Genomic DNA, 16,934 nt, shown 5'->3' on the forward strand with positions numbered 1-16,934 from the left:
CGGTGTGCAATACAGTTGTTCTGAAGTAATATAGCAATGATAAACCTGCAGTTGCATAATCTAAAATGGTACAGATTTTGACTGGTGTGTGTTTAAAGGGCGCTCGCTAATCGTCCTAGTATCTTCTATTTTGCACCCTTGTTCCCAGAGACGGGCACATTGAGAGAAACATTTCTCGTGGTTTGTCTCCTTTTGATTGCCTGTCACTTCTTGTTCCAGGATATTCCAGTGGGCGTTAAGCCTAATTTGAGTTCATCATCTTGTATATCTGCCTATTAATTAGAATTGAAGTCACCAGTTATGATCCGGTGATATTTGCATCCTAGACTATTATAAGATTTTGCAGTTTTTCCATGGCTCTTCTATTTTTCCTGGATAACGAATTAATGTGAACATGTATTGTAATTAATGTTATTTTGTATGGTGATTTCCAATTCTATATTTTTTTCTGTCAAGACCCAGGTTTTTTTTTAATGTCTATACGAGATGTTTCTAATTTTAATTCCAAGGAAATGTAGGTTGCGGTGTCCCCCTTGAATCTGTTTTTGTTTGCTATATATCCTTTTAAAGAGAAATCCTGCGGGCTCCATGTTTCTTGTAGTAGAATGATACGAAATGGTTTCCAATAGTGTATTACTTCTGGATCTTGCATAATTCTTTTTATGCCACCCACTTTCCATATAGTATGATGCCAGAAGGTGGTTTTCCTGCTGTATGACCCTCACTCCACTTTTTTTGTGGGGCTATAAGTGCTGATAGTGGTTAGCGCTAATCTTTTCCTTATTGTGCCAGTTCTTTTCCTTTATGGTGCAGCACCTTCCTAGTCTGTGGTTACAGAGAATCATCACATACGTAACTTTTTTTATTTTATTACTCTTCAGTCCTGCAGCATTCCTTAATATCGAGGTTACGTTTAAATGTTCATTTTTAACACGTTTCTTTTTTTTAAGACTGATTTTTCTTGGTGGGATTGTCTCTAGAATTGGCGCCAGGATGTCAGGGAAGCGTTCTCTTTGACTACTTTGATTCCCCCATTTCTGAAATATGTGTTTTCTTGAATAAACATACCATGCTATACCTTCTACATGCCATGTGACCAGGGTTGATTAATTGATTTACAAACCCCGTGGTTGTTGAAACTCTATTGCTGTTATTTGGGTTGTGTTTATATGTGCTAATTCTTCATGCGCTTTTGAAAATAGTCGGCTAATATTACCTTGATCAAGTGTATCACGCCTTCCTTTTGATTCAAACCTAGGTAGAAGTTTAATTATGTGCTTATTTCATCTTTGATTTTTCACCATTTAGGATTCAGCTTTTAGTTGACACTTGGTTTCTTTCCGGCAATATTTTCCAAGGTTCTATGTCACTCTTAAGTCATCAGGATATTTATTTTGCATTAAGCAGATGTTTTGTGTGATATTCATACTGTGTTTGTTGCAATGGGCTTTATCGCCATGATACAAGGCATGACTGTTTTGCAATAGTTCCTGGTTTATTTTGATGGGCACAAGCTGTTTTACTTCTTGAACAGAGTTATTGTTTAGAGTCTCCACTTGATTGTGTGGTTCTATTTCCTGCTGTTACTCTATCTCAATTGCTCCAGGCTTTATGTTAACGTCTAATGCTTGTGTCCCTGGTTCTGAGAAAATTGTGACCACATTGGTGACTGGTTCTGCAGTGGTTAGTGAGCTTTCATTCACATTTCAGTCCCAGTTTTTAATCTTCAGATGGGTAGTTTGATCTGTATTTTTATTTATTTTTTCATTCCAGGTATAGTAAAGAGCAATTATAGGTTTAGCAATGGTAGCTATAGTATCTGTACCTTTCGTTTTATGTTTTTTATTGTGCGCCTTTCAGGGTATTTTCACTCTCTTTTTGTTACCGGTTGTTGGTTTCTAAGCTGTGCCCAATCTTATTCTTGTATAGTGTTTTGTGTTGGCGAGGACATTTGTTCTACAGATTTGAGATGTGGAATTTGCGTGTGCTCATTAGCATGTGAAGTTGGACCTTATGGGTCTTTTGATCTGTCTGCCAGGTGTTTGAATATTTACTTGGGTTTAAATTTCAGCTTTTGATTTCATCCTCTTTTGTTAAGTAACTATTGTGCTTTCTGACATTCTTGACCTCCGTTACTAATGTGTCCAAAACCGTTGGTATGGAAACGTTTCTATTATTTGTGAGCAAAGAAAAGTTGTTGTTGATTTTAATTCAGACTCATTCTTCACCCAGTGTATCAGGTTAATTAATCGTTCCAACTTTGTGTAGATGCAAGAGACAAAGAAGGCCAGGATGTTTAATAAATCTACTTTGTTACACTGATAGTTCAGGGGATTTATTGTTGAGTCCAATGTGTTTACCTTTGTAGTGCAACAGGTTTGGTTTTTGTCATGCTCTACTTTATAGGGCTGTGACTATTGTATTTTTATGCTGTCCAAGTTTTCTTCTGCCTTGCCTGGCTTGTGATTATGTTACTGTTTTCTGAAGAATTTGCACAGTCTCTTTATAAACCTTTTTCTATGTTGCTGCTTTTTGCTGCTGTTTCTAGCATTAAATCCGGAGGCTAGGCCTGGCATAATTCCAGATTGGGCAAGTGTTCTCCTTTTCAACTGAAAAGTTCTGATTGACAACAAGCTGAGGTCCTGCATTTACAAGACATTCGGTGCGGATGCAGATGGGTTTTGTCCTGATCATCGTGTTTGGTGCTTAATGGGACTCAAGCTATTTGGTCCATCAGCTTGTTAAGGCTTCTATCGTGTGAGGTAATTTCCCTTTTTTGTTGGGTGGGACTAAGAGTCGTACTGGTGGTGTATTATCACTGTTTATGGTATGTAACATGTTTTTTTCCCTTGTTTTATATCGGCTCCTTGCAGTTTAAATAATTTTCCAATGCTCCCATCTTGCCTGTGTCCATCTGATCTCGTTTTATGCTTTTGATAGGAACCTGCAGCAGAAAACATTTGCTATTGTGCTCTTAGTAAAGATTTTTTTAAACTTTTATAACACTTACTTTCTTTGTGAAATGTATGTTCAATCGCCTTTTCATTCATGGAGTTCGATCACTTTGAATCAATATCATGTGTGCCTTGCATGTTATGCTCTTACCTTGCAGTAAATTTAAGGGATAGATCCTTCCAATTGATCTCACCACTTAATTAATCTGTCAAACAAACCATTCCTGCTATTTTAGCTTAAACTATGTTTGTGTCTTTTCGTCTCTCTTTGATGTCTCCCCCTCACACCTTTTCTAGAATTGTTGCTTGTTTGTAAATCCAAGCTTGTGAATGAAACTGTGCAGAAAACAATCACGACTAATCCTTGCATCACTGGGGCCCCCACCCGCGCAACGTAATTTTTTTCTGTGACAGCAGCCGCCTTCCTCTTCAATGTTGGGCATGTTTTGCTCCAGATTACCTTCTGGTGCCCTCAAGCATGCCCGTCAACTCCTTTTCCCTTGCCAACTCCTTGGCAGGAATAGGACGTGCAGCACTTTAGGGACCCAAAGGCCTGAGGGACCCGGGAGGGCTCAAGTTAAATGGCACAAGAGCCCGCGATTTTAAATGTGATGGGGTGGGGGGGGGGGGGGGGGCATGAGTGCAGGGGTTGAATTTGATGATGCCTGAGATGGCCAGGAAGGACTAGGGGCAAAAAAAAAAAAAAAGGAGTATGGTGCCTTGGATTTGGAGCACCTTGCAGTAAATGGTGCTATGATTTAGGAGGGTATGGCACGACCACAACCCTGATGGACGCGATCTATGCAAGTGGCCACCAGCCTTTTGTCGCCCTCTTAGTGCCTTAATCACTTCATATTCCTGCCAGAGCTGCTTGGGCCCGCTCTGTACCTTCCCAGTACCTTCTCATAGCGTCTATGCCTTTACTGGTCCCCTCCTCCTGCAGCACCTTTATCGTCTGTACATCTCCTTGCCTAGGTCACTGCCCATGTATCAAGGTACCATAACTCAATGACGTTTATCATTCAATTTCAAATCTGGAGATGAGGATTACTGCATTGGTGCTGAAAGGGATGAGACTGTTACAATAAACAATAGTCAAAATGTAACTTATATACGACCAACTGAAAACAGACATATTGCCGACATCACCTAAAGGATTTTCTTTTTTTGAAAAAGAATATATGTTGTGAGGTATATTCTTAATTGGGTTTATAGTTGATATTTTGTCCAAAATGTTCTGGTATTCCTTCCAGCCTTGAGGCCAGAGTTTCACACTCTTGTTTTGTGCTCCTCGGTTTGTAATAGAGCAGGGATGCCTACGGGTAGCTATGTGCTTTACAAGTGCCATGTGGAATAGACCAGAATACGTGAACCTTCTCTACGGCAGATGCTATCTGGCTCTCCAAAGATGGCGGCAGCTGAAGGGTTTCATTCATTAAAGTAATATTCTTCACTCACATTTTGTTGTACTGTAAATGTAAGGTATTTGTGTGCCGCTCTTGAGTTCTGCCACGTTTTATGGCGTGGTCTCGAGAGCGGTCGTAAGTTTACTCACTGTTGGAATGTGTTTATTTGTATGGTGTTTCTTGTGCACTTACCTGTAATGTTTTAAATGCCTGTGCTTGTGAATGCATGTGCTTGTGATGTATGTGGCCGTACATTCAGTTGAGTTAGTAGCTGCTGGAGGCTTCGCTGCGCACGTTGTGGGCTCCTTATTGGTCTACAATTATATTAAATTCTTCAAACTGCATTCTCTTGTCATGAGCCTCATATGCTAGCGCAGCGGAACCTGCTACAAAGAACCCAGTACACGTCTTATTTTTTCTACACTTTCTGAGGAGTTATGGGACTGGAAAGTACCCACTCGAATAATTGTATTTGTTTCCCTCTTTTCCATGTAGGAAAATCCCCTTATTTGCTCCAACAGACATCTTATTAGCTCTTGGGCAACTCTTCTTTTATTGTGGTGATGTTTTGTAAATTTCCATCCAACTTGCTGCATCTCCTTTCCTTTTTGGGAATGGCCCAGTACGGGGTTATGTTTTAATCTTTTTGCTGAGGAACAAAGGACTTGCCATGACTGATTTTTCAATTGTTTAACGAACTGCAAACGTGAAGCACTTTGTGCTTTGGAGATAAAGAACGCCAGCAGGAAACAAATGAGCCTTAACAGCCAGTTTATTGTTTAAACAAGACATACATCACATTTTATTTGCTAACTAAAAAGCAGTTTAAAAACGTCATTTAACTGTTCCACGTGTCTGTTTAAAACATATTGTCACTTTTAGCTGTTTCCAAGCTGATAGATAAAATACATGAATATAAAAAAGGTAATAAAGAAAATGCCCCTTTCCAATTTCTTTGTGATGTTAATTTGCTGTTTCTGTAAACTAGCACATTGGCCAATTGAGAATTATTATAGGATATAACATTGCTAAGTGTGACGTCACTTCCTGAGCCATTTGTGAATTGGATATAATTAGTCCAAGGATATCTTTTTTAGGACTTGACCCGTAAGGAAAATATTTGACGAATATCAGAAACGAACCACCCCAGGCGCCAGGATACTGTCAATCTGCATTAGAAGTGTGCACTAAAGATAAAAACATACTTTTAAATTGAATAACTTCCCAATGACATCAGAATGCTCCAATCTTCCTTCAATTCAAAAGAAGATGGAGACTCACCTCTACAAGCAACTCTGTGACCTCTCCACAAAATAACAACACGCCTGATATCAATGCTTAGTGACCCAGGAAGCGTTTGGGCGGAATTTTCCACCGTTGTCTCTTTGTGGTGTTTTCGCTCAGCGAAGAGTAGTGGGCTTTTTTTTCGGCAGTACGACAAATTTTCAGGCAGCAAAAACAGCCTTTTTTGTTATTGACTTTCGAAAAAGTCAATATTTTGGTGGCAAAATGTCCGAAATTGAGCCTCCATGTTCTTTCACGCTCCACACAATACGCGCCTTCCTGAATGCACTCAGCGTAAACGAGCTCCCCTACCTGTGAGGGCTTGAAATGTCTGACACTGGCTGCCCTGCCTGCGAGGCCCTCGGGGTGAATGAAGTGCAGGCCTGCGAGGGCTCGCCTCTCCTGACACAGGGTGAATGAGCTGCGCCGCCTCCCCTCTTCCTACGTACATCCGGGCACTGTGCACGTCTCGCGTTCGGCGCACGGTCCGTTGCCGGGTTGGAGCGGATTGGAGGAGGGGGAGGAGAAGGATTAGACGAGGAAGAGGAGGAGGAAGGAGCCGAGCAGCGCGAGCCCAACGGGTCCGGCTCTGCCCGCCGGTATATTCCCTTCACCCACCCCCGCCGGCTCCGCACGTCGCCTCTCTTCCACCTCGGGCTGCAGGCGTGGGTGACCGTGATGAGCTCTCGCCGCATCTGGAGCCGCGCCGCCTCCGCCTGATGCAGTGAGGCCGCCCCCGGGCCCGCACCCCACCCGAGCCCGCCCGCACCGCCAGGATCCTCGGGTAAGCAATGGTGCCGCTGAAAGCTACGCATTGCGGCCTGGGGTGGAGGCTGCTGCGGCGGCCAAATTGGGCGGCTGCACGATGCACCGTTCGCAGGAGGAATCGTTGCTCCCACCTTTAAAGGAGAAGGGGCGCAAGCGGTCCTGACACCCTCCGGTGCTGATGATGTAACCCAGTTGCATTGTACTCCGCCCCCTCCATTGAGTTTTTCTTTCTGCGTGCACCATGTAAATAAAGGGCCATTACGTAATGAGGCAGAGCTAGGGGCGCCTGACAAGTCTACGACCCCCGGGAGGTTGGGGTGAGCGGGTTTGTACCTCAGTTGTTCTGAAGAGATACCTGGGGTGTACATGGTGTGCACCATCGCCAGGTCCACCCCTAATAATTGACCCTGTTTTGATGTAATGTAAACGAGGCCCCGCGTGGAGGCACATAGGGAGCATGTGGGCACTGTACCCCGTGTTTGTTTACAGAGCCCCGCTGTTGTAAGGAGGGGGCGGGTGTACGCCAGTGTTTGTTTACCTAAACTCTGTGGGTGGGTATACAATTATGGAGCTGGTGTGATCATGCCTGGGGTCACTCGTACTGCTGGATCTGCACCTGTATGTTATGCATTGGGCCCATCAGTATCCCTATAGACAGGCCGGTTTTGACAGCGCACCCATTTCCCCTACGTACTCCAGAGCCATGCATGTCACCGACATGAGCATCAACCGTGCTTAGGCTGCATGACGTAACCCAGTGTCCCTGCCAGGCGGGGGAGGGGGGACACTGACAGCGCGCAGCACGCCACCTTCTAGCTCGGTCCTCAAGGGGCATCAATCTGTTCGTTCTTTGCTGTACTTTGACTAATTTCTACGTTTTCAAAACAGTGTTTTCAATAATCCTTTTTTGAGACAGTTAAAACAGTTTCGTTTTTGATTAACACTCGTGTTTCTTTTGTACTGTGTTTGGAGACCCTTCGGTTGGTTGTTATTAACGTCTTGCATGTTTGACTTTGAGCCTGGGCATGGCTTCTTCCTCATGTAAGTTTTTGATGGAGTGGTTTTCTTTCAAACTCAAACCAATATTTATCTCTCACTGAGCTAATTTTCCTTTAATAGTTGTAAGGTATTTGGCACAAACGTAATTTGGTGGTGAAGCCTTTTTCCAAGTATTGTTAGTCGTCATCCAGTTTTCAAGATTAATAGAACCTTATGCCCAGCTTTGAATCTCAGTTTTTATTGAGGCAATGTGCTGGCCATATAGACAGGTTATTAGATAGTTTCGACTAGCACCTGAACTGATTAAATGACATTTATCGCTGTGCTAGCATTCTGAGATTTTGTTTTCTTTTAAAGGCCTTTGAACTTACATCTATTTCTCTTTGTTTTTGTCCTGCATTGGCACCAGAATGTCCCTTGTACTCAGTACAGGCAAGTGCTGGGATAGGCATTGTCAGCAGTGACAGTTAACTTCTCCAAATGAGGTTGTCGGCCTTTCATGTGAATTGAGTAAGATTTGGAGACAATACAACGTAGCTTTGAGTTTGTGTATTAAATCCATGGTTTCTCTTTAATAGAAGTTGTGAATTGCAGAGAGCATTTTGCAGTGAATTGACCCCAAAAATACTTGTGGAATGCTATATTGAAGGATCGATGCATCGTGTTAGGGTGTGCCAACTATGAATTCATATGCTTTTGCAAACTTCGCTTCCTCTTATTCCTTTATATCTTAGGACCTTACATCCATGTTAAATGAAAAAAGAAGTGAAATAATTGTTTACTTTTAGACTGTTTCTATTGGTTGTTAATATAGAATGGGTGTTGGCTTGTAGAGAAGGGCATGGGACTCGGCATAGAAATAATAGGGATCATGGTCCTGACGAAAGCCAGACACCCCGTTTTTGGGTTAAATAGAGGACTGAAACATGTTTACCTAGCAGATGCTGGTGCAAAACTTTCTTGCATGCATTCCATTTATTTTTTAATGATCCCACTGCTCTAATAATTAAGGATAGCAATTCCTAGGTAAGGCTGTTGAGATTTACATTTCTTCTGATGGCTCCTTTTCCTCACACCTGTATAGAAGCTGTCTCAGTGACGTCAGAGAGCTCACCCATCACTAGACTTATCTGGCGAATGTGGATGTCCAATAAATAATTGACACTCTGGGTGGTGTGTGAGGCTATTCCTTACATTTTTTTTGTAATTCCTGGGTACTGTTTAGGACATAAGCGCTTAGCAAGATGCTCAGTGAAAGGGTAAATCCCACAATAAGGACACTGAGGACTTACAATTCTAACAGTTGTGTTTGTTACTTGTGATTTAGACTTAGTTCAACTTAAACCAACAAACAAATCCAGCAATAAAGTTCTTCCTTAAAGAGCACAATTGCCTATTCACTTCTCCTTCAGCCTTCCTTAACATTTGATTTACTATCTCTCACCACCTACTATAGTGTACTGTAACAGAGTTGGAGATGGTTGCTGAGAGAATGCAGCATACTTTTGTTGCTGCGACTTGCTGCAGCTTTGAGACAATCACAGAGACCTCTTCAGCTTCCTCTGGCCACTTCTTGGCATTTTTCTCACAAGAAAGAGAGAAAGGCCACCCTTGCTGTGATTAAAGCAGAACTAGCATGTCTTGATTCTGAGGCTGTGGCAGGGGAAAGGACAATGTGAATATCCCACACCTCAAGCCTTGTGAGTTCTAGCTTGTCCAGTAATCTCGACTTGCCAAATTGTTTGGAAACTACCAATCAGCCTATTCCCCACGATTCATATTTTGAAGGGCATTCTTGTCCTGTCTCACTCCTTCCACTACCTCCAGATCTCCACAGTTCTCCCACAGCTATATTTCAAGCTCCTGTCATTCTGTCTCCTCATCAAATTAACATGAGCACATCCCTCCGTTTTCCCATTAATGACTTCGCTCTACACCCTTCTAATTACTTCTGTTCACAAAAATGGCAGTGAATGCTTATTCTTTTGCTCTCAGAAATTATAACCAAACAACTATTGTCCTACCCAACTACCACTAAGTTTTGTTCCTTTTGCTACTCGCCACTAAGAGCTTCAACACTTTGTCAGAGGTAGAAAATAACGTATACATGCAATTACAACTCGTAATAATAGTTGACCGAGGAAAACTGGAAGAGGGGTGGCTTCTTAATGAGCTTTGGGAGGAACGAGCATCCTTCTTAAGTTGGGACATAGTGGGACGTACCCCTGCACTGTAAAGAGCTCATCTCATAGTCTCTATGGTCTGTCCAGTTCGCTCGCCAGATCTGTGTGTTTTGTTGTCATGATTTTTCAGCACGTTTTCTTTTGCTGCTTGTGTAGCAATGCCAAGAAAGATTATAAACAGCCTTCATCAGAGATGCATTATTTATGAAATTTGACGTTCATTTAAATTTGTTGCACCATGGCACAAATTCCACAAGATTGAAGTCAATTGTGCATGTAGGTTTTGTATTGAATATGGCGTGTAAGTGCCTTGGCTGTGCAGCGATCAGTAAATCGTTTAGTGGATTCCAGCTGCCCGATGCAAAGGTCTAAGGCTTGATTAAAAGTATTTAACTTGCTTTTCACTGGGTAGTGTCTCAGATTTTGATGCATTTGTGCAAACTAGTGACAAAGGAAATAATCCCATTTCATGACGCTATTAAGCACACATGCCTAGTTGTGATCTTTGTCACGTGAAGAATTAGTATAACTCAGGTATTTTAAATCTTTTTATTCTTAGTATATTTAGAGCCTTTATAGCAAATATCAACTCTTAAGTCATATTCAAATTTCATATGAGGTAATAATCAGATCTTATTGCTAAATGTATGCCATGTCTGTGCAGAAGAGGGACGCTGCTGGGGCTACAAAGCCAATAAATTGTAGCAGTCGTCTTCCATGCATAACGTCCTGATCTTAAGAGACATGCACCATACAAACCACAAAACATGCACCCTATTGGAAATATTGAAAGTGGGAAAAGTCAAAACAACAAATGCATTGTTTTGCCTTATTCACAATGTGGTGTGTATATACTCTCCCGAAGAATATAAGCCTCACCTCTATCTTAATTTTTTTTTTTTTTTTTTTTAGCAGAACGTCAAAAGTAATATTTTAAGAAACTTATTTGATTCCTATTTAGCACTGCTCTACACCTATTTCTGTGCTCGATGTTAAATTGTAATGTAACATTTTTTTCCAATAGAAAACAAGCACTCTGGATAGCTCTTGTCATAGTTTACACTATACAAATACACACTATGGCACAAATGGTTAGGCAAAACAATTATTTTGGTTTACAAATAAAACCCTTGATTGGCTGGGAAGAGTTACAAAAGATGCAAAGCCATTAAAATTATTTGTGTTGGCACCCAAAGTAACTGTGGACAAAAAAAAAACGCCATCTATATATTTGAGGTCTATGTTTTAGTAGCATTAATAGGAAAATAAAACACAACCGTTCTATAGTTTCTTAGGGCCATTTGCATGATCACATTTTCCCATAGACACAGAATGGGCAATACCCTTTGATGCATCTGGCCCTTAATTCAACTTTTACTTTTTGTAGAATGCAACAAGAGTGAGAGAACGTTGGAAATTCAGTATGTTGTTTAATGTATTTTTGGAAGCGTTCTACTAATTCTAGAAAACGGCCATCACTGGACATTTTTGGAAATCTTTCCAAACGTTCTGACTCAATCCAGTAGACGCATTTTCAAAACAATTATGGCTTAGTTAGTACCTGTGGTAGAAATTGCATCCAGATTTTGCAATAGAGTATTTATAGCGTAGCTCAATTAGTTTTGTTCAGGTGGGAAGTGTGTAGGCAGCACAACACGCCTTTCTGATGGCTCAAAAAAATCATAAAACGTTTACCAGACCTGCAGGTCTATTGGCTTAAATAATCTACTCGACCTAACTGTAGTTCTCTTGACCCCTAATAAACTGGTTTCAAATTATGTGATTGCAGGCAAATATTTTAATTCACTGAGCCACCATTTTCGTCATTATCACATATTTTAGCACCTTCAAGCATGTTAGTTCAGCATGTCTGCTGTACAAAAAAACTTTTGTTTGATTTAGTAGACTATACTTTTGCTCCATATATAATACAAATCTAGCCTTATATAGGATACACATGGCCCCTGACTTGCCTCTTAATTTATTAACAGCATTGTCATCAGAGCGGTGGCAAGAATGTTTCTCAAATCATGTTTAAAATCTTTCAATTTTAATAAATATGTAAATAAAGCAGGAAGTAGTAGCACACAGTCCTTTGCAGTCAGCACGTTTTCCAATGACATATCCTCAGCATTTCTAAGTGACATCCGGTTTACCTGATAAAACTTTATAGTGTACAAACAATATTTGGAAATTGAGTTTCTGCAAATACTGTTCATTTGCACATCACGAAGTAAAGTGTTCTGATTTGTTTTGCCCGCAGTTAAATCTTTGCTTGCATCATAGTTCGAAATTTTTTATATTTTTTTTAAAAGTGCTTTCGTAAATACTGATTTTGAAATATTTTTACTATTTATTTATAAGCAATGTAACTGTTATGTTAGAAAAAACTGACATCCTACAGCCTTTTTGTTTCATGATTGTCAGACAGCGTACTATACAAAACCCTCTAACTGTATTAAGAGAAAGAAAAGTAAACATCATTTTCCATGATAAGGTGAGCAGCTATTAGTAAAAAGGCAAACTGACATTTGACCTCTGTCCATGAACTGATAGCAAATGTGTTGAGATGAAAACAAGATTTAAAGGTCTCATTGCTCACTCACTTTCTGAACGAACAGAACACCTGTTCCTCGCCAGCCCAAGTACACTGCCAAAAGGGACCAGTAGGTCCTAAAAATAGCTCGACCTGATAAAATTTAACTGGACATAGGGAGATGGCAAATAGATTTTTCAAGGCCTGTATAAGCGTACTTTTTCATGCGACTCTGTGTGCCAAGACATTAACTTATATGCATGTGCCTGTGAGTGATGTGTTGTATTTATTGTCACTGATGGATATTGAGGAGCAGCTGTGACATATGCAATGAGTCTTAAATTCCCAATCCACAAGCCATAAATGTAGTATGAATTGAACTTCATATAGTAGTGTATATATGTAAAGTTTTTCACAGGCTTCACTTGTCGGTACATTCTTCTGCCAGTCAAACTGCTTGCAGACAGAGATGTCTTCTGTGTGTAGCTTCGGATTTGGCAAGCTATCTGCTGCAGAAGCTTTGGTTGTTCATCGAAGCCTGGTGCTTGTGGAACTGATGTTACAGTCAAATTGATGATCATGATGATTACATTAAAAACAATCTATGATGTTGCATTAATTCAGCGATCTTATGACCATGTATTCCATTAACTATTGTGACTCCACTATTTGCTCCAAGTGGGTCTGCCCAGTTCATCTCCACATCCAGGTATTCGACATGTTTTCCTTTAAGTATGTTACTAGCAGCCTTCTTAGGGACTTCTGTGTTGGCTTACTAACTAGATGTTGTAAGTTGATCAAGTGAGTCTGCATGTGAATACAATTACAAAATAACTTATCACAATCCATTTTTTTTGATAAACCAATTCTATTGTTTTTGGTACTACATTCAGTACAGTCTGTTCTAAGTTCAGTACATAACAGTTAGCGATGCAAACAAAAAAATCCACATTGGTGCCCGCAGCTGAATCGTCATTTGTCTGCCACCCCATTGTACAACCACCAGCGGCCCAAAATCCTAGTGTTTCCGAGGACATCCCAAAGCCTGGTAGATCAGTTTTTCGGACATGGTATACCAGTTGACCCCAGTAAACCATTCCACTAATAACTGATACAGTTTTATAGTCCTCTCGTACTACACTATTATTTCAGTAAACATTCTCATTTTGCACTTTACTTTTGATATTGCTCTTAAAATGTGATATCACAACCCTGCTTGCTTAGCAATTGATTTTTGTACTTAAAAATGAGTTTGCACATTTTGTTCTCATTAAATGTTGTCTACATTCATGCACTAGTGGAAAATGGTACCCCACTGTGCTGCCAACCAAAAGCAGGGTCTTTCTAATGCACATCTTTGACAATCAGTGTGTTTTATTACTACTGTATTTTATCACTGTACTAAGTGATACCCCACTGCTGCACATTGTGACCTTCTCATGCCGAATTGTTTCGCCAGACCAATAACCTGCATTCTTTTTTCAGTGCTGTTATTATGGCCATCAAACTTAAAACAGACAGCTTCATATCAAATCTGGATGCATCTGACATCCCTTCGAAGATCTCTCCCCCCCCCCCCCCGTCCCGCCCAGCCTACCCAAACTACCCTTAAATATCACAAACACTGACACCTGGGGCCATCCTCGAAACCTTAGTGAGAAATTCCATCGTGTCAGAATGGGTACCGTAAAAAATGACAAAACAGCTGGATAGACTCCACAGAAGGCTCAACCATCCTTGGGTATTACTCACATGAGGGGTGTTAAACATCGCATTCTTCATTACAGCCATTTACCACTGACCAGAACACAAATCTCTTATCCGCTTCCTAACATGAAATCCTTGACATTAAACTGAAGCTGGATCATTTGCATGAAATGAGACCAAGTCTCCAAGCCAAACTACAACAGCCAATTTCCTTTTCGGGACCTCTTTCCTAACGTTCCCCTTTACACCTCAATTCACACATCTATTCCAGAATGGCCCAACACACATCAACTCAAATCCTTAGGATCTCAATATGCTATGTCTCTCTTTAATTGTACAAGGACTCTCCATAAAGATTCGATCATAGCATATCTAATCCTAGCACCATACATTCCTAAATACTTGAAGTGTAAGTCGGACAGGACAGTCTCCATTTGTTGGAGTTCATCATTTAGGGAAATGACAGATTTGTTCACTTAACCGTAATATTTAACAAATACTTCCAAAATGTAATGAGCCTATACTGGAATTTAAATTTGTAAAGGAATAAGTCATCTTGGGATAAGTGTTTATGTTCACAGCATGCGTCTGTACATCAGAGACTCAGACAAGTTGGTCCTGTGAGATCCAACACTTAAGGTTTCGTGATCCTAGTAAAGAGATGCAGTGACTGCAGGCATACACACTGGTTTTATGCCAGTTTATCTGGAAGGCTTGACAAAGCATGCCATCCACTCTAATTTTAGCCAGTTCTGAATCAAAATTGACAGTGCTCTTAGGGTCTGAGATGGACTCTACCAATTCCATTACAAACTCTGTCAGGTCATCATACTGTCCGGCGATTCGAAATGTATAGACCGAGAAATAATAGCAAACGTCTCTGCAGTTTCAGTATTCACCAACCTACAACTTGATTCACATCCCGTCCACACACAACCGTGTTCTGCATCTCTCCGACTAACCTGTGCAGTTGGTTTATCTTCATTATTTTCAGCTGAGAATAGCTTTCTTTGGGAGCTGAATTGATGCATTCCGCCCATTTTTCTACTGTAGTTCTACATTCATTTCTATTATAACTTTAGCATGTCCAGTACCCCCAAATCTATTAGTTAAACGTTCTCTAGTCGTACTAGAGATTCTTCCAATTTCTATATCTTTCTGCACAGCTGCCTTCCTATTCCCAGAGACACTCAAGATTGCTCGTCTCTCAATCCCACTTTACAAGTCTTTCAGATTGTTACCTCATAGTCTAGTGTGCCAGCATTGTTCTGTTAGTAGTTGTCTATTGCTTCCAATAAGCCAATCTTTACTTTCTCATCTTTCAACTCTCGTGCATCAAAATGCCAACCCCTCTGTCCCCTTCTGACGTTTGGTCTCCATCATTGTTGGCAGTTAAGAGAAATGTAAAATGTGATGTGCCAGGAAGTTTTTGTGATTTTAAATATATGCATGGTGTTCTGCGGTGTTAAGAAATGACCAAATTTAGAAAAGGAATCGAGGACATTAGAATAAAGGGGTAATGGTTTCTCATCCATATGTTCCTTTTTTCCAAATGTCTACTAGGCTCTTCGCATCATCAAACACTTCTTATTACGTTAGACCTCCCCCTCACTTTAGGGGACAGAGGAGGATAATCTGTCCACGGTCTCCTACATGACTAAGTTGAAGTCTCCCCCTTTAATGAGTTTCTTTAGGTAGCTGGAGTAGCAATTTCCCTTTGTTATTCTAGGATGTGCTGCTGCAGCTTATTGGGCAGGTACACTGTCCTATGCACTTAATTGACAAAAGAGCTTGCAGGCCTTTTGTTTTGATGCTTGGTGATCGAGTTCTCAACAAGCAGCTCAACGCCCAGGACTTACGGGTGCCACAATTATCTGGATGTTGATTTACCATGATTAGCCCTCAGCATCACCCAAAAGGACAGCAATGTATTTAGATTAGTCAACAGAAGGGAGACCGCTTCTTTCGCCCTTTAAACATCAGCTAAAATGTGTTACCTTCTTTTTCACAGTGCCTGCTCTGTCCAGACTTTCATGAAGTCTGCACGGGGAAGGCAACTGTCAATTTATAACATGTCAATTTTGTTTTTCATATTTAGCATGATTGTTTTGTTGCTGTGAATACATGTGCCTGTCATGTCAGTAAGCTAGGTGAGCGGCCCAGGAGGGGGCCAGATATAAGGAGATATTCACCCCAACTCTGAGCACCCATAAACCTTCCTACTCCCTCCCTGGACGTATCCTGATATAAAAAGGCAACTGCAATGTACCCCTCACTATCCAATAGATAGCAGAGCTGTGTAAGGCGTTCAGGTATCCGGACATTGCTACTTTTCGTAAAGCTGTATCCCGGACAGAACATCTTTGCTCGCTTCACCCAGTGTTATTGGAGATGTAGTCCGGATCCAGGCTTTATGCTTGTGGCACGAAGGGCCATAGGAACTTTACCCACTGGCCAAGGCTCAGAAGGCCCGACTCCTTTCCTTACGTCTGCTTATAAGGAGCCTGCTCAATCCAATCCAGTGTCCTACCTTCTGGTATGCCAGCCTTACCAGAAGCACGGAGTATCCACTGACAGTTCAATATCCACCAGGACCCTTTATTCCAGTGCCTTTTCAACACCGCCCTTCTACATGTGAAATAAGCTTAGAGCATTCTCACGCAGCGGTGCCTTCTGGTTGGTGAGTTACACAAGACTTCACCACCCATTTGTGGCTCGTGAACAAATGTATTATCTAATTTTCCACTCTGTGTAGCAGCCACAACTTTTTTTTTTTTCTCCTATACTTCACCAACAATGCCAGTGCAGTTTCCAAATAGGAGTGCCTGTGCCATTCCCAGTGGGTGAATTTCCAGAAAAGGTGTGATTGTTTGAGCTGCTGGCCTGCTACAAGTCCTCTAAGCTTTTAATGTTTATTTGCTCTATTGGCTGCCAGGCCACCTCGCACGGAGGTCCTTGGGGCAGGAGAAGCCCTATCGGGCTGGTCGGCTCCCAAGGAAAACTCCTCTTTGATGCGCAGGTTTTATCAGGTACTTCTGCACTGTCAATCACACACGCAAAAGGTGATGGGAGGAATGCTTACAAATATCCTAAGGAC

General features: G+C 41.2%; 1 protein-coding gene and 1 long non-coding RNA gene across 3 annotated transcripts in view; one reads left to right on the forward strand and one right to left on the reverse strand.

The window, feature by feature from the left end:
* Positions 1-6,093, reverse strand: part of LOC146798843 (uncharacterized) — a 51,810-nt gene extending 45,717 nt beyond the window's left edge. The window contains exon 1 of the long non-coding RNA XR_014968774.1: positions 5,957-6,093. This is a non-coding gene — a long non-coding RNA (uncharacterized LOC146798843). The remainder of the gene's footprint in view (positions 1-5,956) is intronic.
* Positions 6,094-6,166: 73 nt separating this feature from the next.
* PPM1A (protein phosphatase, Mg2+/Mn2+ dependent 1A) overlaps positions 6,167-16,934 on the forward strand; it is a 376,177-nt gene continuing 365,409 nt past the window's right edge. For both annotated transcript variants that reach the window (XM_085626169.1, XM_085626170.1), the window contains exon 1: positions 6,167-6,428. The gene's annotated coding sequence lies outside the window, so the exon portion shown is untranslated. The remainder of the gene's footprint in view (positions 6,429-16,934) is intronic.

The sequence above is a fragment of the Triturus cristatus genome, chromosome 9 (genome assembly GCF_964204655.1).
Source record: "Triturus cristatus chromosome 9, aTriCri1.1, whole genome shotgun sequence".
In the NCBI taxonomy this organism is placed as follows: domain Eukaryota; kingdom Metazoa; phylum Chordata; class Amphibia; order Caudata; family Salamandridae; genus Triturus; species Triturus cristatus.